The sequence below is a fragment of the Hetaerina americana genome, unplaced genomic scaffold (genome assembly GCF_022747635.1).
Source record: "Hetaerina americana unplaced genomic scaffold, ioHetAmer1.1.p SCAF_3, whole genome shotgun sequence".
NCBI lineage: Eukaryota > Metazoa > Arthropoda > Insecta > Odonata > Calopterygidae > Hetaerina > Hetaerina americana.
In genome coordinates, this window is record NW_027286874.1 from 96,812,202 (window position 1) to 96,835,182 (window position 22,981).

Below are 22,981 nucleotides of genomic sequence, written 5' to 3' on the forward strand. Positions count from 1 at the left end.
TTCATTGTTTTCCCATTGTCTCTGACCCTTCCTCACTCCTCCATTCCACCGCCAAACAATAAGGGGAAGACAAAGGGAAAGGGGGCCAGAACGGGTGGCAGGAATATCGACTGTCGATTGGATGCTATGGCAACCGCTTTGAAATAGGTTTGCGGTGGAGTGAAAGGCCCTATTATCCGGGTGTCGTGAGGCCCTGAGGTGGAGAAAGGTCCCTGCGTACATGCAGGTGCTTTGGTGGGCGTTGTTTTTGTGCCGCTCGGGCGTTCAGACGCTCGACGGCAAATACTAGTGAGGGACCGGTGGCTAAAGCCGTCCATTGCGTCAAAAAGGTTGCAAGGTTATAGTCAATACAAATTGAATTCAATACAAATTGAATATGAATATCAATAATATCACATTTCGTTGACATCGATGGGTGATTATTCAATAATTATTTGTGAATAATTATGGCAGTACACTTTAGAATACAGGAATTGATAAACAAGTCGACAGGTCGGCTCAATGTAGACATCGAGAAGATTTCAGCACAAAAAAAATCGTTGTTTTCCATGGGTGATTTATGTGTATCGAATTATTTTTGGTAATACTACTGACGCGCTTTTATTTTAGGTGGGATTTTGATTGAAAAGGAGGAGCGGTGAAGCCAAAAAACTGCGCAATAAACTGACACATATGTAAGGAATCAACCGTATTCCAAAGGATCTGATTCGAACTCATGATATATTTTATATAAAATTTGTGATGAAAATTGAATTTAGTCTTAATTGTATCTGAATTACTTGAAATTAAACTCCTAGTAGAATAGTGGCGAAGTAAAAAACAATCGCGGCGAAGATAATTCAATGTAATAAGAATCAGGAACACATTACGGCTTCCAAAAGTGAAATTTACCACGAAAGCAATTATGAATGGCAGTGTGCACTCACTAATCGTTCAAGATATCACGTTATTTATTGTGCTATTTTGACGAGGCCGTCATCTAACCACATCATTAACATTCCCTTTGTGATGGCCCAACGTTTAGTCACCACACCCGCGTGGATATGACATTCAAAAGTTCAACACGGAATAAGTGCGACGAACAAACTCTCATGAGTGTAGAGTCTCGGAGGAACTTTGTGCGTGAAGCATGAAATGACAGAGACGGAATTTGTCAGACCCATTCAATACTTGGATCTCTTCATTATTCAAAGCCTATCAACCACTTCACCACTCCCCCACTCCATGCGGCAACGTTTAAAAGGAAGTCGCCGCTCGCATGCTTCGTGAGTCGCCTTACTGCACTTAATCACGTGCATTCCAGCTCTTTGAGGTGGAGTCAGGGTGAGAGAAAGGAAAGATGGGGGAATAATGAGGGTGAGGAGGAGGAGACGGTAGAGGTTGGGCAGACTTGGGGAGAGGGAGGAGAGCGCTAACCGACTCGAGTCTAAATGAGGACGTGAGGAGGTTAAAGCGCCGATGGCGATCGAGGCGAGCAAGGGAAGGAGATGGGAGTAAGAAGGGAGAAGAGGGGGAGGAGAAATGAGCATGGGCCGCCGCTCTCGGTGCCGTTGAAAAGTGCGGCCCCGTGGCATCGCACCCCGTCCACCGGAGACCGAAGGACTTCTCGGGAGAGGAGAGCGGTGGCGGGATATCCTCCCTCTCTCGCCGACAGTTGCCTCTTCTTGCTCCTCATTCTCTCAGCCTGTTTATTCATTTCCTTCCAATCCGACTAGCCTCCGACCGATACCTACCCCCCTTCCTCCCTAAGCCTAACCCCTGCTCCCTATTTCTCTCCGTCCTTACCCCTACCCTCTTTCCCTCGTCTCGCCATTCCACTCGGAATAATACTGCTCGGACTACTTGATCCACAGGACGAAGGCGAATGAATCAAGTGAGATTAGCAAGGAGAGGGCTTGGAGGGGAGCAACCCCTTGCCCGAGTCTCCTCTCCTGAGGTTCACTGCAATCTCTCGCTCATCCGCACCGCCCTTCTACTCGCTCTTCTCCCAATAGGAATAATCGAAGGCTCAGCCTCAGCGACATGGGGGCCACTTCACGAGATGCCTAGGGAGGGCAATTCGAACTCGCTTGTTTTTTTGTCTCTTTTTGTGCCCAAAGACAAGATTCGTATCACGAAAACTTCCAGTTGCCACTAGCATAATTCTGCCCATTTCTCAAGTGGTGGTAACGTAATATATCTTCTTTCTTTCATAGGTACAATCATTATATAATACGTTTCTTATATTTTGATATTAACTGTATCTCATTTTAACTACCGTTTATCATTCCGTAAATTCAATGGCGATTATAAGGTAATTCTGCTTGGATTAAGAAAATGAAATTACAGCCTCTTGGGCCTTTAATTACAATGGCAAGTCCGTGGACATCACTTAAAATCACTCTAAACGTTGAACAGATTCAAAATATACAGCCGAATCTTGAAAATATCCTAGAAATCTAATCGAGCATTTTATTCCTGAAGTCTAGAAAAGTTTTAATTAATTTGCATTTTTTTGATTTTCAAGTGGCATGGCATGACGTTTTAAGCATGAAGATTAATGGTGAAACCAGACTAGTGAGGCACAAACGACAATTTCTCAATCAGGCCATTTAATATCAGCCATTCGATAAAACTTCACGGAAAATACCATAGTTCGAGCTCTGCTCGTTATAAAAACATCGTCTCCCTTGCTCTCTTCATTGAATGCATGGTAGGACGTCAGAAGGTTGGAATGGCCTGGAGAAGAATGGGGGAGGGTCGGCGAAAGGCTGCGAAAACAAAAGGCAAAATGACACGGCGTCTCCTCAGCAAGCAGGATTCCTGAAGTCCCGAGGTAAATGGAGAGATGGAGGAGAGAGGGTGAGGAGCGTGTTGTCACCGTATGTATATACGTAGCTTTAGCATTCGTCCCTACCATCTCGGTCGCCTCCCCCCCACCAAACGTCTCCACCACGGGAGAGAGAGAGAGAGAGAGAGCGGGACGTGGGTGAGGTGGAGGGATGAAAGGGTCGTCTTACGTACGGAGGGGACTTACTTCCTTCCCCATTCGCCGTGTCGCACATCAGTCGTGCTTATCAACCGCGGCTTCAAAGCGGCCTCCCTTTTACCCGCCCGCCGGTTACCCCTCCCCCTCGACCTACTCGCCCCCTCCTGCCCGCCCCGATCCCCACGAACGTCTCCCTCCCATCCTTGCCACCCTTCATCCTCACCACTTATCACTCGAGTGGGAGACGTTGCTCCTCTTCGCGCGTGTGTTGTCGGCGCCCACGGCGGCGGGATTCATTAATTACGGGGGTAAAGGGACGGATGGCGAGGGGGGTGCAGAAATGTCAAGGGGGACGGGAGAGGCGGACGTGGGGTGGGAGGGAGGTCGGAGTACGGAGGAGACTAGCACCACCTCCTCTTAGGTCCCATTTAAGTGATTGTCTTCGAACCACCCCCACTCCAATTCCTCTAACCCTCCCCTTTCACCGCCCCTCGGCCCACTCAACTCACCCTTGTCGCCTCCTTCCCGACCCTCTCCAACGGGCCCCCTTATTTCCTTCCCGATCCGCTCTCAATCTCCTTGTCCTTTATCCACCGCCGATATTTCTCTCCGCAAACATTAACGGTGCTCTAACCTCTACCCGATTTGGCATCAGCGTGTCCCTTTTCAGTCTCCTTGAGAGGGCGTTATGTACTTTTCTTGTATTGACGCGAGTAGAGAGGCGGGTTCCCGATCGTACCTTCACTCGATATTTTTAGTAGGATTTATTGGTTATTAAAAAATAGACTTGCTGCAAAGTAAAATAATTTTTATTATAATACACTTATTATATTGGTCATATGTATACGAAGAAAGGTATGCGAAGAAAGTTCGCGGCAATAATATTGCTTCATCTGAAGGGAAAATAATGGCTTTTTTTATTCATGACGTATTTCCAGAGCAGGAAATGAAAAATCATTAAATTATTTGATCAAGATTGGCGATAAGGAATCATTCTAAGATACAGATTTCATTTGCAGCGTAAATTAAGTTGAATTCAATATTTTTGTTTTCTCTGTAAGAAACTAACTTGGCAAATGAGCATTACTTTGAGCAGTTGAATTATAAACGGAATTTCAAGGTCATGATGAATCTCCTTTCCTCTAGTTACCCAATGGAAAAATTAAATATACGACTGGAATTTTGACATTACGGCCATCAACACTACCGTTACATCCACTCAATCTATTGAACCGAATTTCTACTGGAGTATCAAATTTAGTGTGCCTGGGTCGTTGGAATAAATAAATGAGATACTTTTTCACAGTCAGGGTTATGAGGTAAATCATCTCGTATGCGGTGAATCTTAAATCATGGCTTAATTTACCTCTCGAAGGTAATATGTTGTCCAATATAATTTCCCTTCTAGTTGGCTCTGTTATTCATATTTTAAGTGGAATTTTTGCGGGCATCACCCCTCCCCCCCAACTAAGCAATTCCAAATTCACATCTCACTGATTATTTATTGCGAGAGGTGAGTGATTTAAAAACTATTTCACCATTCATGTTGACCGTAACATGTATCATTTAAAGTGTAATTTTCCGTGTCAATAAAATTTCGAAAAAATACAAAAACATGGCCCCTTAAATATATAAAAAATGTTGAAGGACCATAATTATTCAGAACTGTATGTGTCCGTATTATACAATTGATGAATATATCAAGCTTCCTTAGCATAAAGGTATGAAAGAAATAACTTGCGTTAACTTGTCGTTTCAAAGTTTATTAAAAAACCTTCAAATCCTTTTATAAATAATGTGCTGGAATATCATATATGCCTTACTTCCTCTCACCCAAGAAATGCAAGTTTTCATTTAGAGTGAGAAAAAAATAATTATAAAATAAATGGCAGTGATAAATTTATTTAATGTTATATTTATACTTTATAACTTGCCATTACATCAATGTACTAATTATTCTAATATTACTTTATTCCCAATAGTCAATTAAGTGTTTTATATCCATTATTGTCGTTTTTTTCTGATTCTCGCTATGTTCATTTTTTATTCCTGAACTATTTCGAATGAAATAAGAGCTATATACAATAAATATGCTTGTTGTAGATCTTCTCCCGTTTCTGTTTGTACATACTGTTTTTCCAATTTCCAATAATTCATACGTGAACTGATTAGTATGAAGAATTCACTAAATTATTAAATATAGTTTCATCGTTAGAATTCACTTCGGAATAATTCTATTTAACAAATCAAATTTTTGTTTTCGCATGCACTAATATAGAAGACCCGATTAGGATTCCAACATCCAGTTGTGATCAAGTCAAATAATTTCAGAAGGAGAGGTAGCAAACCCCATCTTCCCTACCTCCCCGCTCTTCAGTTCACGTATCTTCGCGCGTCGTTCTTTCAAATGGTGTGCTCCATCAACGCCCACAATAGATTCTCCGCGCCAAAAGTGAACGCTAATTATCAAGACAAAGCGAGCAATTAAAACTTACTGTATTCAAAGCCTTTCAAACACTGCTTGAATATTAGTCCTCTCACCCATCTCTCACCGCCTAAGGGCCTCTTCCACTCCTTCGTTCGTTTCCCGCACAATCCTTCCTCTCTTACTCTTTGCTCCCCGAACTCACCCTCTCCAGCCTCCTCCTCCCAACCCCTATGACATATACCTCATCCACCCAGCGCGGTCCCTTTCCAAAGCAGCAACATGGGGCAATAATAATTACCCCCAAGACGCTCTTAGTTTCCCTTCCCCGAGAGTCTTTCCCTCGCGTCAACCTCTTTCACTCCCCTTCCCAATGAAATCACCCGCTCTCTTCGCCCTCTTCCCCCCGCCCATTTCTTCCACCCGCGCCCCACTCCCCTCGCAGCAGTGTCCCTCAGTCTTCGCCACCACGCCCTCCCGGCAAACAACCCTTCGGTTCTCCTCTCCTCCCATTCGTCGCCGTCTCTGCCGGAAGGATACGAGTGGAGTTGACAGGAGAGCCGGGGAAGAAAGAGTGAGAGAGGAGAAATGGAGCTGGGGGGAGGGTGGAGGGGAATGATGGGGCGAGAGGGAGGGAGGGTGTATGTGGGTGGTTGGGTAAGACTGAGAGAAAGAGAGAGAGAGCGGGTTAAAGGGGGAGTAGGGAGCCTATGGGTCGATGGATCGCCATCTTGGAGATGGAGGAGGCTTATTCCTTCTCTCTCATCCGTCAGCCTTCCGCTGTCCCCGCGCCGCTACTCGCCATTCCCTCCTCAGTCGGTCTTTGGTTTTAACGAGTACATCGGGACTGACAACCTCTGCATTTCTTTTCCGAATACACTCACGGTATTTTATTCTCTTGAATTATAGATTTCACTTTGAGTGACTTAATAGTTATATTTCTTTGATTTATTATTTTTTTGGTGTCCGCCTGCAAGATTCATCTTCTAAGTTACGACATGCCAAATGATTGCAGAAAGCTTTATAATTATGACAATGTGACGTTCAAATTTAAGTTAATCAAGAGCTTTGGCTTTGGCATTATCTTATTGAGCATAGTTCAAGGAGCTATTTGTTCTGACGAATGGGACATCCGCGTTACAACTGCGTTAGACCAATCGCGACTTCTCTCTCTGCACCAATGGGCTAGCCGCAATGTTTTTGATAGTTAAGGGAAATGTAGAATAAATAATTTCAGAAAACACTTAAGGAAAGTCAAATATTATTTTTGACCAAAGTTCACCGAAAACATATTCAGTCCGTTAATTCTAATGAGGTCTCGTCTTCTATTACGATGTACTCTCAGTGACTACAATAATTTTTATCATATAAATATGTCCATGCATATTTTAATGAAGATTATACTAATCATAATATTATTTTTAACACTTAAAGTCAAAGAATTTAGTTCATTGTAAAATATAGGTTTTGGTGAATTAACTTTTGGAAGTTAATTTCAGAATATTTTGAAATATTTATTTCCCTAAGCCATTAAAAAAATATTTTTGTAATTTTCGCATGAAACTGTTGCATCTTTTTTCCAAACGTTGGTGTGATCATTAACAATAATGAAAAATGAAATAAGAAAAATTAGGTGCATAAAAGTAGAAGTTACTATTTTTTCATAGTTTCTAACATCAGGTATTTACGATTATTAGGCATACTTAAAAATATTATAGCTTCTCTAGATATTCTATTTTTGTTATTTCTCTAGAGTAAAATTATTTTCTCTCTCCTGTAACGCACTTGAACTGGGAAAAGATGAAATATTTTGTTGGTTTCAAATTCATATAATGCACAGTTGAACGACATATACTCCATTCTATGTATATTCTACGTTCTAACTCATCAAAAATGTTCATAAGAACTACAAAAATCTCTCAATGAATAAGCTCAATGTATTTTTTTGTTGTTTGAACAAATCGACCCTATTTTTTCTTGAAATATTTTAGCAATAAAATTCAAAGCTCCATTGCGGATGCAGCAAGATTAAAGCATCGTAGATCTTTATACGTGCTCCTAGCTCCGCCTCACGGATAATCTCTCCTTAAAAAGCCTAAGAGCTAAAAAGAAGAAACTGTTTTGACGCAAGAGCATTTTTAAAAGTTCCCGTCTTCTGGCGGTCATTTCTTCCGAGATTATCGCGGCGAATCGCTTTAGCCTCAGCCTTCCATCACGCCGCAAGGACGCCCGCTGAATTGACAAAGACGTGGCGGGATTCCAACGCCACGTGCACGGCGTGACTGATTGGCGTCATCGGCGGTGAGGTAACACTTAAAAACGGACGGCTACTTGAGAGGTTAATTTCCATAGAATAGGCTTCTGACGGGGGTGTAAAAAACGCCGAGATTTCCTGTCAATCACTTTTATTGGTGGTTTAATTGAACAGGCACGAGAATATTTCCGATCCAATGTGGATAACTCCAAAGTTAATTGTGAATCAAATATGCTCCCATCTCAGTAACTACTTCATGTTATTAGTAATGCACAATATCTTATTCAAAGGGCAATCCTGTTCGAGACGCAGGTGTTCTTTTGCTTCAAAATTCAATCCTGTTATACATTTACGCAGAGATAAAAACATAGCATCTAGAATTTCATGCGAAATTCATAAAGACGAGATGGCAGTCTCTACTAGGTTAATGAGGCCTTATTCTTACTAGAGAAACAGATTTAACTGATAGCATTGGTAAGAGTTTTTGATGTGAATAATCAGAGCGAGCAAGAAGTACGTGGTGGTGTAAATACTAAAGAACCAGCTCCTCTTGACTTTCAGAAAAAAAACTTTCTCATCAACTTTAAGAAATTAACTGAGACAAAGGTTTTTGAAATGAATATTTATAGAGGATATAGGTACTTTTAGGCGTTATCAGTTCTTTTGCTTAATCAGTTACTATCTCCTGCTTACATTTATTGCGACTTGAAACTTAAATAAACGTGGACATCCAATTTGTACAGAGTGACTTCACTAAACGTAGGTAGGCACATTAAGTTCGTAGACTCTCGCTGAGCGAAGATGGTATTATATCGAGCTCTCATTATCATTACTGTTTACTGGATGAGCTTCACTCTCAGACGGCAACAAAAATACCAATGCCCCTTAATGGCAAAAGCGTTTTTCCATATTTATGTCTATTAAGAGCGAGAATATTAGAATTCCAGGAAGGGATTTCGTCTCTTCCCCACTCAACATGACGAGCATTGGTGTTTTCAACGGGGCGAGGGAAAAGGGATGAGGATGATTGAGCGGGGGCAGGGACCATCATAGATGCCCACGTGCAGGGGTGCAGCAGCCGGCGCTGTCACTTATACATTTTCGGCGCGGAAGAAACGAGGGAGGGATATAATGAGGGAAGAGTCGGGCGGATTTCGTGAGAGGAACCCGGGAGGATGAGGTTTGGGGGAAAGGCGGCAAATGGTGGTAAAGGGGATGAAGAGCGTGGGGGAATGGGAAAATGCGTGAAGCAGCTGTCAGTCGAACGAGCGAAGAAGTTCGGTTGGTTCTCTCTCCGATAGGAAGAGGGACGCGAGACGGGAATGTGGTGGAGATGGGTATAAGACGGGGGAAGAAAGGAAGGAACACAAACACGAGCGGTTAGCTCTCCCTCTCTGACGAGGAGCAGGAATGGTGCATCGTCAAATACCGAGGAAGGTAATGGTTGAAATGAATGATTCGAAATTCCATTATTCCACTCGCGCGCGGTCCAATGAGGACTCTGGTTTTGGAAACGGGGGCTCCGAAAGTAGAGGAGCGCTGGTGAAATGATGTTGCCCTCCGCCGAAACCATGGACCGTTTTTACAGCAATCTATCGCGTCGTTCAATGCTTCTTCGATCGGTTGCTTCGTTTATCTATGTTAGGACTATTGGCAAGTTGAAATTCATATCGGAGAGGTTCCTGAAGAAAGAAAGACCAGGTTTTATCTGTCAATATATGCAAATGTACCGATAATATTCTGACCTCATGTACCTCAAAAACGCCCTTGTGGTGGTCCTATAAGGACCAAAAAACTCCTGTGGTCGAATCGGTCAGCGTGGTGAATAAGCTAATATAGTATAGTAAACTTCGTGGAAGGGGCTTAAATCTGTTATTATCTTGCATTAAATGTTATATAAGCATATTTATAAACTGATTCCGAACTCATAAGAAACCTAATAATAACTAACAAAACACAAAATATCAGCCCTTTCATTCACTTTCAAATATGATTAAATATTTATTGTTTAGTTTAAAAGCAAAAGAATAAATCCCCTGCGTCGAATATTGAAAATCACTTTTTATTTCACTCTGTGTAATACTTTCATCTGGTTACACAATTGCCAAATAAATGAACCTAACGGTTCAAATATTAGAACCTCTTAGTACATATATAGTACACATATATGAAAGAGAGCGGCACAAACGATTTGTTTTTGATATTGTATTGTTTAGCTTTTTTTGGTAAAATATTTTATCAGAGAATTTCTGTCAGTCCTTGCTTCATCACAGACCGATTGAAGAAATTGAGCCAAATTATAAAGAAAATTACATGAGAGATTTCAGCCAAATATTTTTTAATGTGGAATGATAACGTTCATATGTCAATGTATATTCATGTAGACGAAATAAAACCATTGAAAAAGAACTTTTATAAGCGTGTATTGTGAACTTCGAATGCATTTCTGGAATCTGGGACACATTTTATAGTTATCATGTCATTTTTGAAAATGTGATTATCAATAAAATTTAGTCGTATTGCAATAGTAAATTTTGATTTATATATATATTGTACACCAATTTACAGACTGTAAAACTGAACTCATTTTGAAATGCATTATTCATATATTCGAGGTACATGATGATGCGTCCTCGTTTAAGCTTGCTCATATTCGTTTTGACAATGGTCGGCGACGTTTAAAACGGTCCCACGATTGCTAAAAGGATGTAATGCGTGGCTTCAAGAAAGCCGGAGGAAGGATTGATGAGGCGACCTAAGCATTTTGTGCGAGAGAAAGAGCGAAGGAAATAAAAGGACGAGGACAGAAGGGGACCCGGGACGAAAAGAGAAGGGCGTTATAAATTCATCTGTTTTGACGTCATGTGAAGCATTCGGGTTGACATGATGAGTTTACAGCTAGAGCGAAAACACGCGGCATCGTAAGGCCGGCCAGTCGGCGCGTTAAAATTTACGTCCAAGAAACCCCAAAGGACGGCAATGAAAGGTCATTAATATGGCGGCCAGCGGATTGGCCGATGGGCAAAGAGCTGGGGGATGAGTGTGGATAGGAGGGGGGCATGGGAGGAGGAGAAGGCAAAGGAGGGTTGGGGGGGGGTAGGGGAAGGGATGGCGCATGAATGATACGCAGTCGGAAAATCCTGGAAATGAGGAGAAAGGACCCCGCGAAGGAGATTAAGGTGAAGCGGGGAGTGGTATGGGCGGAGAGTTGAGCCGTGGGGGCGAGGCGAAGCGCGCGAGAGAGAGAGAGAGAGTGCGCGGTGGGGGAGGGCGGGAGTTGGTTTCGGAACGTGTGAGGCGAGAGAGAAGGGGTTGGGCCACCACCAAAAAGCGCGCGACCACCCTAAGTTCCACCCAGTACGACACGTAACGAATGTCGCCGAGTTCCTCTTAGTATGTCGCTTCCATAAATAAATGCGGGAAGGAAGGATGCAGAAAAATTTTGTGGGACGGGCCTAGCGGGTGGAAGGGGAGCGAAGGGGAGGTGGTTTGATGGCGGAGGAAGGGTTTGGAGTCGGACGCATGCACACGCAGGTACGAATGAAGCGTAGAAAGATGACATGATTGAAAAGAAGGGAGCCGTCTTTTCCCCCACCCCACCATCTCCTCGCCGGCCTCTCCGGATTAAAAGGCAACCCCTCCTTCGATGGAATGACTACGGGACGCCATAGGTAAAAAAAATGAAGGCCGGCATGATACCAGAGTGCACCGGCGTTGGGGTTGAAAGAGAGAGAGAGAGAGAGTGAGAAATAGACGTTTTAACCCCTTATGAGGCAGGGGAAGGCTCCACACAATCATTGGAACCGAAGCAAGACCGGATGAGGGTGCCTGCCCCGTTGGCCCTTCCTCAGTCCGTCCACCTTTCCGGGAGAGCAGTCCCCTGAACCCACCTCCCTTCCCTATAATTCCTCCCCCTCTGGCGTCCCCACTTCTTACCCCTTACCCCCTGGCCCGCCCCTTCTCCGAATGCCGAGGCATCCCGCAGAAGGCACTTCCTCCCATCTTTGCGAAGCGGGAGCACGACTTTTATCAAATGACCCCGCATTTGTTACGTCATTATACATGCCTATCCTCCTCATCACTTTACCTCCTTCTCCCCGTCTTCCCTTTTTATTCATTTAGTGGCTCTTTGTAGCCCTCCTCCTTCGCTTCGTTTTTTTTCCTACAACTCGCACACGCACACTGGCGAGTAGGTACACATATATATCGTTTCAATTTTTCTTTCTCCCGTGTCCCCCATCCGCGTTGCCTTGCGCCAGCCGCCGCTTCGTCTCTTTTACCCTGTCTCACCCTGTTCCAGCTTCCTCCTCCTAGAATCCAATGACATCCTTCGCGATCTTCCCCCGTGGCAGTTTCAACTTTTCGGTCGCGTCAAGAAACCTTTGAACCAGCCTTTCATTCCATATTTTCACACTTTACCGGGTCCTGTCCCGTTAGCAAGTCCCCTTCGACCTAACCCCTTAATCTGGCCGCGGGATGTATCCCTAGCAGGCTTCCCATTACGACTGCGCCTGCCTCCTCCTTTTTCTCTTTCCCTCTCCTCCCTCTCTCTGTCTCCACCCCATTTCGTAGCTTTTGCCCATGGTGGACCGTCGTGCTTAATGGAGTAACAAGCTCCTTTCCAAAAGACCGAGTATCCCTCTTTAGTACCTGTCTCGCTCTCTCTCTGGTTGTCTCTCTTTTTCATCCGTCACTCTCTTTCCTTTCCTGTACGCTTGTATTCACTCGTTTGAAGTTTTCTTCTCATCCCACCTTTCACTTTCCCTTTTATTTGGATTTACAAAAACTTGATTTTAACTATTTATTGAACTCTCCCACTTAGGGCTATGCTACCTTTCCTTCCCTATTGGCAAATACGTCGAATAATCCTGGATTATTTTTAATAACCATTATCCATCGTGAAAAGGCCTTTAAAAATCGAGATGCCAATTTGTGATAAAACACGAATAGTTAACTCACAAAAGAATTATTTCATAAAAAGAATAATTGTAAATATCTTATGTATTCAAAATAGTTAGTGTAAATGGGACACTCTTGATTACTTACATTTAGTCTAATATTTTAATTTGGACGCCTACTTTAAAGTAACTGAACACCTTCTGACCTAACTAAGAGAAATTTGGAAACAATCAAAATGTGTAAGCTCAATGAAATTACTTTCTCTTTGTTAAATACGAAACGCAACCTGTCTCCTGAATTAAATCTCATGTTTGTTAGAAGGTATTTTTTAAATTTAACTTTAGTATATTTATCGATATACATTGGTTAAAGGAACCGTGCGTTGTAACTAAGTCAAAACTGAAGGAAATTGTTTTAACGCATAATATACAATGTTAATAAGCTCTTCACATTAAAATAATCGAATTCATTTTACCCAAGTGGGACCTTGGAAAAACTTCTTCAAAGAGCTAGACCTATATTCTTCCCGACTTCTTGAATTAATAAAGGCGTGCTTGTGTTAGGAAAGTAATAATACCGCAGAAGTCAAAGGTAAAAAATGAACTCTTAAGAAACCTTTGTTTACATTATTTTAAACAGCGTACAGCATCTAGCCCAATAACTATGTCTTTTCAAATAATTTTGAGACTTTTAATGTACTAATAGCGGAATTAGTTGAAGAAAATCAGCAGGAGATATCCGAAACAGGCTGTACTAGATCTTTATCTTTGCTATCAAACTTCAAAATTTGAGTCCATCGATTGCCTTATTCTCTATGTAGCGGAGGATATGTAGCTAGAACGCAATCTAATAGACCTCAAACACTAAATACCCTGTCTGTATTGAATCCTAATGATTTTTTCATAATTTAAATATCAAATTTTTATGACGAAGAATGTTTTGGAGCAAGCATATCTAATAAAAGAATAAACCTGCAGGCAGTGAAGCACATAGGAGGGCTGATCTAAGTAAACCTCGGATTCATGCGCTATTATCACGAATGGCGAATGGAATGCCCCATTACAAAATGAGTAAAAATTTAATAAATAATGCGCGAAATAGAATTTAAGGTTCTAATGTGGTTTTGGTACCAAGTACTTTAAAGATGTAACGAAATGGAAGTATGTCGTAGGATGGTCAGGCCATGCTAAGAAATTATAGATGAAATATTTGTATACTTGAAAAGCCATTTTCATCGATTTGCTAGAAGTCTAAGGCACCAATTATTACGTACAACTAAGGGCAAAATTCATTTTCATAGATTTGCTAGAAGTCTAAGGCACCAATTATTACGTACAACTAAGGGTAAAATTTCAAATATTACAGCTTTCATCAATAAAATCGAAGGGTAATTATTACGACGATGTTAGAACATCTCCGTAGAACACCTACGTTAGAACATCTGAAATAATATCACTCTCGAGAATGAATCTTAGAGTTTAGTATGTTTACGGAAAATATATTTGATTGATAGAAAACAAAACATTTGTTCTACATCTACATCTACATAATACCCCGCAAGCCGCCGCAAGGGCGTGTGGCGGGGGGTGTTAGGTCACCAACCGTAAAAAAGAAAAATACCACATGCAAAAAAACAACACGGAAAATTACACCCACAGCAGCGCACACACTCATGCAAAAATCCCTTTATCCAATACTCATGCAAACACATATACCGCAAAACAACTAAAAAACTGCACCTCATGATGCAGCACGAAAGCCATCCAACAACACGCAAGCCAGGACAAAACAAGCAAGAAATTGAAACACCACATGAAAATGCACCACGAAACACTCTATCCCCAAGAGTCTGTAAAAGGCAGGAAATGCGACCCAACGTTGCAGGTAGCAGGAATTTCCCCCCGCGGAGAGGGACGAGGGATTGAAAGGGAAACTTAAAAACAGATGAACAGAACACGAATGAGGTCATTCGGAAAGAATGGGTTATTACAGCAAAACACATAAGGTTAGTGGAAGAGCATGCATTTAAATACAACTAATTATTTTTTAGACGCTGAGGGTGGCAAGTGGAATTTTTGCTATCTATAACCCTGCAGTTGCTATCCCGTATTGTCCGTGGGAAGAAGGAGTCCTTGAGTCGGCTAGTTCTGGCATCTATTTCCCGAATTTTATATGCATGATCCAAGCGACTAATGTATGTAGGAGTACGAATAATTTGCGAGACCTCGGTGCTGAAACATGCGGATCTAAATTTATTTAATAATTTCAATCTTGCATTGAATCGTCTCTCAGCCAATGATTCCCACCCCAAATCCATGAGCATTTCGGTGACGCTTTGCGTTTTATCGTAGGAATTTTTTACAAAACGGGCTGCCCGGCGTTGAACCTTCTCAATTTCCCGAATGAGGCCTTTTTCACTCGGATCCCACACGCTGCATGCGTATTCTAAATGAGGCCTTACAAGAGCGTGGTAACAACGTTCCTTGACCTTCGAGTCACTTTTGCCGACAATGCGTCTAATGAATCCCAATCTTTTATATGCTTGACCGCAGACTTTACGTATGTGAGTCCCCCAAGTTAAGTCTTTTGTGAATGTGACACCTAGGTATTTTACCGTATCAACTACTGCCAGGTCACCTCCAGCTAATTTGTAAGCAAATCCCGTTGATCTTTTAAAGAAATTTACCACTGAACATTTATTATAATTTAGAGTCAATCCCCAGTTAGAACACCATTTAGTAATGCAACCTAAATCCTGCTCTAGAATAAAACGATCCTCATCCCCAGATATCTCCCGATAGATCACCGTGTCATCCGCGAACATCCTAATTTTACTTTTCACTTCGCGGTTCAAATCGTTAACAAAAATCAAGAAAAGCAACGGCCCGATCACACTTCCCTGAGGTACCCCCGACGTGACTCGAACGCTGTCGGAACTAGCGCCATCAAGGACTACCCTCTGTTCCCGCTCTGAAAGAAAATCTTTAACCCAACTTATGGCGCCCTTGTTTATACCCGCGACCTTTAATTTATGAATGAGTTTACCATGTGGGACCTTATCAAATGCCTTTTGAAAATCTAAGAAGATGGCATCCACTTGCCTACCTCTCTCACCCGATAAAAGTAAATCATGTGTAAATAATCCTAATTGGGTTTCGCAGGACCGGGTTTTCCTGAATCCGTGTTGATTGTCACTTAAAAAGTTAATATTGTCAAGGTGTCTCATTATTGAACTGACAATTATGTGCTCTAAGATTTTGCAGCAGATAGAAGTGAGAGATATAGGTCTGTAATTACTGGGATCCTCCCTGTCACCACCTTTAAAAATAGGCGTTATTTGCGCGGTTTTCCAAATCTTAGGTACTTTGCACTCCTTGAGGGATTTTTTAAATATAAACTCAAGGTACGGGGCAATGTTTGGAGCTAAATGTTTTATCACCCTAGCTGGTATATTTTCGGGACCCGGGGATTTGTTGGGTTTAATCTCGTTAAGCAATTTTAGAATTCCTTGTTGGTCCACTGTTATTTTTTCCATGGGTGGAGTATGTATTGTTTCTTGGAGATGTGCGGTGGCAACATCATTCGAGAAAACGCTTTGGAAGAATGAATTTAGGATGTTAGCTTTACCCTCACTGTCTGTATGAATTATATTGCTACAATCCCTTAAGCAAGCCACGGTTTGTTTACTCCCATTTACTTCCCTAACATATGACCAGAAAGCTTTGGGGTCAGTGTCCAAGTGCTCGCAAAGTACTTTGCGTTTAAAGTCCAGTAAGGCGCTACGTAATTGTGTTTTGGTTTCAATTTTAGAGGATCTATATGTGTCCCATAATTGTTTATTCTCAGGGGATGATGTGTTCACGCCTGCCCTCTTTACCCTAGAGTGTAGCATTCTCTGCTTTCGAAGGGCTTTTCTAACGTCTTTATTGTACCACCTGGGGTCGCGATTTGCTTTAACGTGTTTTATAGGTATGAAATCTACGATTCCTTTTTGCATGATATTGACAAATTCTGTCCAAGTTTCTTCCACGTTGACATGACTTAAGCGGGTTTTGAACTCGGGTAGTGAAGAGTTTAATTGATTGGCAAAAGATTCAAAGTCTGCTTTATGGTAATTATAAATTTTTCTTTTTGGTTTAACAATCATTTTTATTTCTATGTCCAAGTGGACATTAATTGCTTTATGGTCACTCAAGCCCTCATCAGTTGATACACTAATAATACGTTCAGGCGTGTTTGTAAGAAATAGATCCAATATGTTCTTTCCACGGGTGGGCATGCGTACTGCTTGATGGAGGGAGTTTCTTTGAACCAATTTTATCATGGAATTGCAAGATTCGCGATCGCGGGTCCCAGATTTAACGATATTGTTGTCCCAATCTATACCAGGGAGATTAAAGTCGCCACCAATTATGTTTATGCTGTTATTATATTTACGTGTAAAATTGTAAATTTGATCGTTGAGGGTGTGAAGTGTTTTCAAATCTGAGTCTGGAGGTCTGTAGAAAGAGCATAAATTTATGTTGGGTTGATTGGTCCGTATTAAGGTGCACCAAACACTTTCTATGTTATTATTTTCAAATGAAACTTGCCTGCTTTCAAAATGACTTTTAACTGCCACGAAAACCCCTCCTCCGGGTCTTGTATCTCTATCGTGTCGGTAAACTTTGAAATCTATTCAAAGGTTTGGTGATTCATACATTTACTTAAGTTATTTACAATGTGACAATAACGCATGCTTGTACATCTTCCCTGTAATAGAAAAACAGACGAAGGAATTTACATCTAGACTCTAACGTCGGTTGAATATGCGTTGTTTTATCCGTAAAATTTTAAGTTTCTTCCTTCACATAAGAAGAATTTAATCAAAATATTACCACTTACCTTTAATAAGTTGTACCATGACGAATAAATGAGTTCCTTCTAAGATATTAGTTGCTGATTGATTCTTTACATATAAAAACATTGCAATATTGCGTAAAAATTATGTGCAGGTTAGAGATATTAACCACAGTAGAAAATGAATATCGGATTCATATTTATCAAATTTTTCACTGATAGGTGGCGTTAGTAATTTTAGTGTATTCTATGTGAGTAGAAATACATCATTCACTTTACTGTATGTGTTAATGCATTTAATCCAAGTTTAAAATGTTTGAAAATATAGTAAAATATTTAGTAACTCAGAAATTGTATTGAACTCAAAATTGATCAATCAGAAAAATGAATTACAAGCTATTTAAACGATAAAATGAAAAATTGCATCATTTTCACATTTAAAAATAGTTACCATATTACAAACCATATCAAATGGCTTAGAAATGACAAAGACTTTGGGACGTATATGGAATGAATATATGGATCACAGAACTTTAAATCAGTTTGGCAGCATTACCTACGAGGAATTCTTGGTCAACAAGTTAGGAGTAAATGGGGAAGTAAAAAGTTAAAAACTGTAAGTAATTCAAAAAAATGACATAATTTATATCTATACCCTGATAAATGCCTCCAAGTAAAGGAAATTAAATAAATATTTTGGTAAAAATAATGAAAATTTTGAAAGAGAATAACAAGAAGTATTATTCCGAGGGAGGGTAGAGGATTTAGGAAGGGTAACTATTTTTTTCTCACTTTCGCTCGCTTTCTCCCTTTTAGGCTGATGTATGTTGTAAATTGACCATTTGTAATGGCTTATCATACCCATTCCTCATTTTTCTTACGGCTTGCAATTTTCGAAATGCTCTAAAACGTCAGCGTTTTACAAATATCCCATGATATCCAAATAATATTAAGGACTACGGTGTGCGATTTAAATACTTAGTGATAGCCAGATTTAATAAAAAAATAAAACACCAGAAAATGTTTATGAAACTGTTATGAGCGGAACTCATTGCGTTATAAGTGATACGTGATAAAAAATCAATATTTTCTCCTATTAGACCGAATGGAAATTCTGAAACTTGGAAATGTTTAGTATTGATGCGAATGTGATGAATAATGTCAGTAGCGAATCCAACGAACTGTTGAAAGTAAATTGCATGATTATGATATTTCTTTAGAAAAACATATTTTTGGCTAATACCACTAATCGTACAGATAAAAATAGCAAAAGTAGTTAGTGGTGTGGTAATTCAACACCAGCTAATAGTCAAATCTGATTGGTAAATACCATGCCACATTAAGTTGGCTACCATAAGGCCATACCGCAATCTCTTATTGTTCATGATACTTATCACAATAGTGAGTTGGGAATTAATTTTCCCTGCCGTCCCTAGCGAACATAAAAATGTTTTCTGAATAAACCTTGAGCATATTTCTTTTGGATAACAATGAAGCCTCTGAAGCTTTGATGACAGAAAAGACGATTCACCATCTTCAAACTAGATCTTTCAATGATGACTTGCATGCCAAAAAATCGGCAGTATATGACTGTTTTGGCTGTGGTTCACAACATCTAGATATTTTAAGGATAGAATTCAGTTCAGCCATTATCCAATATTCATTCCCGTTTAAGAAGCATTTTTCATGTTAAACCTCAAAATATCTATGTTTTAAAATAGAATGACGGTTTCTGTGATAGAGAAAAGAAAGGAGAAAATCTGCAGTTTCACAACGATCGGTTCCTAGCTTTTCTTTCCACCAGTCTAGAATATTTTAGGGGTTTCCATCGTAGGAATGCTGTGCAATAGTACAGATCAGGAATGAGTGATGAGACATTGGACAGACTTTGCTTTTAAGGGTGATATGAATAATTTTTCATTGAGGAGAACAAATGGTGGCGTCGTTTTCCCTCATAAAGATAATGTTTCATTCCATTTAAAAAGTTAAATTTTAATTGAGCTTATTCTAGTTACTTCTTTAGAATTATGGCTAATATAACGGAGAAAACAGTTACGCTCAAATATTTATTTCATGATGAAAACATGATATGAAATGAAATGGTTACGAATGATAATGGAAAAATATTGCCAAATTTTTTCCTTTTCTATTTATATCATGTAGCAATTACAAACATATGTGTTTTCAAGAAATAGTAGCTCTGTTTACATTAAGTTTTAAGAAACTAGTTAACTGCCGTTATGTGATGCCTAAAGTCGTAATTGTTAAGCTGATAGAAAAAATATAACTTTTAAACATGATAAGATTCTCACCACAATTTTTACGGCACGTTTAGTTTTCTACGTGTTTCTGGCAACACAAAAGCGATATTAAAATCGTTGTAATAAATTGAGTTTTGGTTCAAACTGGGCCAAACGCAGCTAAGGGTCCACTAAAACAATGCATTTAACCTATATACTTAAGTTAAACCCACTAAATTGTTTTTTTTCATTGTTTAAATTAATTATTCTATAAAAAAACTAATTTTCAATTTTCTAACAAGTATATCCCTTATACATATTTACGTACCTAAATTTGCACAACACATTTTTAACTTTTTGGTGAAATTAACTATAACGTATGCATGTTTAACATAAGTTTTATTGGTTTACTTAAATATTTTTACAGTGAAATAAAAATAAAATATGAAAATTTCTTTTATATGGTATTAATAATAATTTAGCATGTGTAAATCTCCTAAAGAGTCAATCAGTAATTGAATGATGTACATACCATTATGAAATACCTATATGTACAAATACACTAGCTAGAACCATGCAGAGAAACAACAAAAATTATTTCTTTGAAAAATTTGGTAAACCTCTCATATCCGTAATAAACGGAATAATGGAAGAAGGCATTATCATGCTTTTCACAATTTCTCTGCCATTCTAGTTTCACTCTAATGAAAATTTCATGAGGAATAAGAAATTCATTGCATACTCATGAACACGAAATATACTACAGTATTTCGAATCACCAACGATGAGAAAAAAGAAATCTTGGGACGTGCCGCCGATGGGTTAGTAGGTTAGTCCTCTGGAAATGAGGCATTCCCTTCGACATGGAAGGCTATCACCAGAGGTGAGGGGCACGGCGGGATTTTGAGGAGTCACTGTTAAGAAGAGAGAAGGGGGTAGAGTAGGAGGTGGCAGACCGGTGGAACGTGGGTGGAAACGGGAGAAGATGGCCTCGGAATGACACTGATGGCATGCCCACCCTCCCCGCCTAGCGGGGACCACCGCAGTGGTTTGAGGAATGGGCCAATGACTCCCTGATGTTTTGTGGACGCCTCCGGGCCAGGGTTTTTGGAGGACGGAGATGTCATCGCACTAGTAGGAAGAACGGGATGGGGGCTATTAGGAAGAGTGATGAGCGGGGTCGCTGGAGAAAAAGAGAGGAGTGGGTGAGTGAGTGAGGAGAGGAGAATTAGATGGAGCGTGAGGGAGGTGGGACCGCCCACAAAGTGAGCGGAATGGGCGCTACGACGATCGGAGATCGACGGTGGAGAAGTCGAATGCATTTTCAAGACGTGAAGACCTTTCTCCGACTTTTTTCCCCTTTTCGTCAAATTTTTGAGGTCAACGACAAATATCCTCCTAGGACGTCCTTGGAAGACATCAAGCCGAATCCAAGGAGCTAATGCATCTGAAGGGCTTGTACCCCTACTCCTGGTTAAAAACACAGTGCATCGCTGAATCCTTATCAGCCAGGGATGAATTATTTATTGTTCCCTTATCTTCCCCAATGTATCAGCTGCGATTTGACTGGAGAAATTTAGCTCAGAAGGCACTAATGCTAAAGGGAAGGTTGATCTTGATTTAATTTTCGGGAAACATAGGTGAATAGTACCTACATCAAGTAAATTTACTGCGAAAAGGTTTTTAATATTTTTTGAATTTTAATTCAGCATGTAAACATCGCTGTGTAATATTAATCGGAAAAAAATAACGATTCATATCTATAAAACCGGAACTAAAGTATCGGTGACACAACTATATTAAAATTTAAAATAGACTTACTAGAATTTGGCAAAATTAAATTTACCCATCAATACCAACAGTGATATTTCCTTAAATTTCCTTGTTTGCATTCCATATTCTGAGGGTACCTTCAAATTAAAATACAACGAAATTAATACATTAGGAGTAACTTTGGCATGTATATTAAAGTCCATGCTCAAAAAGAAAATTAGGATATGTCATACCAAGGATATATATAAATTTTTATTGTTTTGACATCAAAGATACTGAATATTTTAGTCACACACTAATATTGATAATATAATTAATCATGAAATTATTAAACAAAGAAATAAATAAATTATTTTAAGCATAAAATCAATAAAAGTTGCTATATATGTATAGGCATGGGCTTGATTGACAAGTGTTTTGACTATTATAAATAAATTTAGGTAAGTATGCACCTCATTTGATTTTTGGGTGGGTAAATGGTTTATTCTTTAAAATATCTATAACATAGACAGCTCCCTTCTTTAGTAGCAAAGCTCCCTTCTTTAGAGCTCCCATACATATAAGAAGGGAACTCCAAAAATTCTCATAAAACATTAGTAGGTTACTACTGGTTGTTATTATGTTACCAACTAATTGAGACTTTTGAAAGATAATTTCTGAGTATCTCAGGGTCTGCATTGCATTACTGAATAATTCTTTATGGACTACAAAACCTTCCCAGTTATGAACCCCACCTCTAGGAGATAGCGGTAGACAGGAGATGAGAAAAAAATCTAAGAACGGCCGAGCGTTCATTTCAAAAAGTCAAAAAGATTTTCAATAGCTCAAGAGTGGTTTTTTCCACCCTTTGCTGATGGCCTCACCAAGAATTGTTTGATTTTTCCAGCGGAGGCAGGCGGAGCTTTCGTTGGGGGCCAGAGAAGTTGGGGGAGAGGGATTGTTGGGGGAAGGGGAAGTTTATGCGCTGCCGAGGGATGCTGGCGCCGCATCTCAAGATGGGCTTGGGACCATGACGACGGATAAGTCACGCCTTGAGCGATGGCTCACATCACCTCCTACCTCCCAACAAACCAAGTCCCTCCTTCCGCCGACCCCTCCTCTCCCCTGGCCGCTGCACCCGCCCGCTCTCCCCCTCGCTTCCCGTTCACTCTTCTCCTCCGCATCACGTCCCTTGCGCGTAGCACCTTCTTCCTCCACACACATACAGATGCCCCCCTCGACACTCCTCCCCCCTTCCGTCGTCCCGACGGCGTGGAGATCATCCTCCACGTCGCCCCACCCACCCTCCTCGCATCCCATACTTATTCCCGCATTTTGCAGCCTTCTCAAGTCCGCCGGAACAAGCCTTCATCCCTTCACTCAGAGCCGACTATCTTGCCTCTAAAACTTATATATCGCCTCTCTCCTCCCCCCTTGCCAAGTCTCCCCAGCCTCCTCACTCTCCCTCTCTCTCTCCCTCCCTGCCTCTCTCTCTATTCCTCAACTCTTCCTCGAGTCTCGTACCCCGACCCCTCCCCGACAATCCCGGTCTCCACCCATCACTTCCCCCTTCCCACCTCTCGCCCCCACTGCACATATCCTTT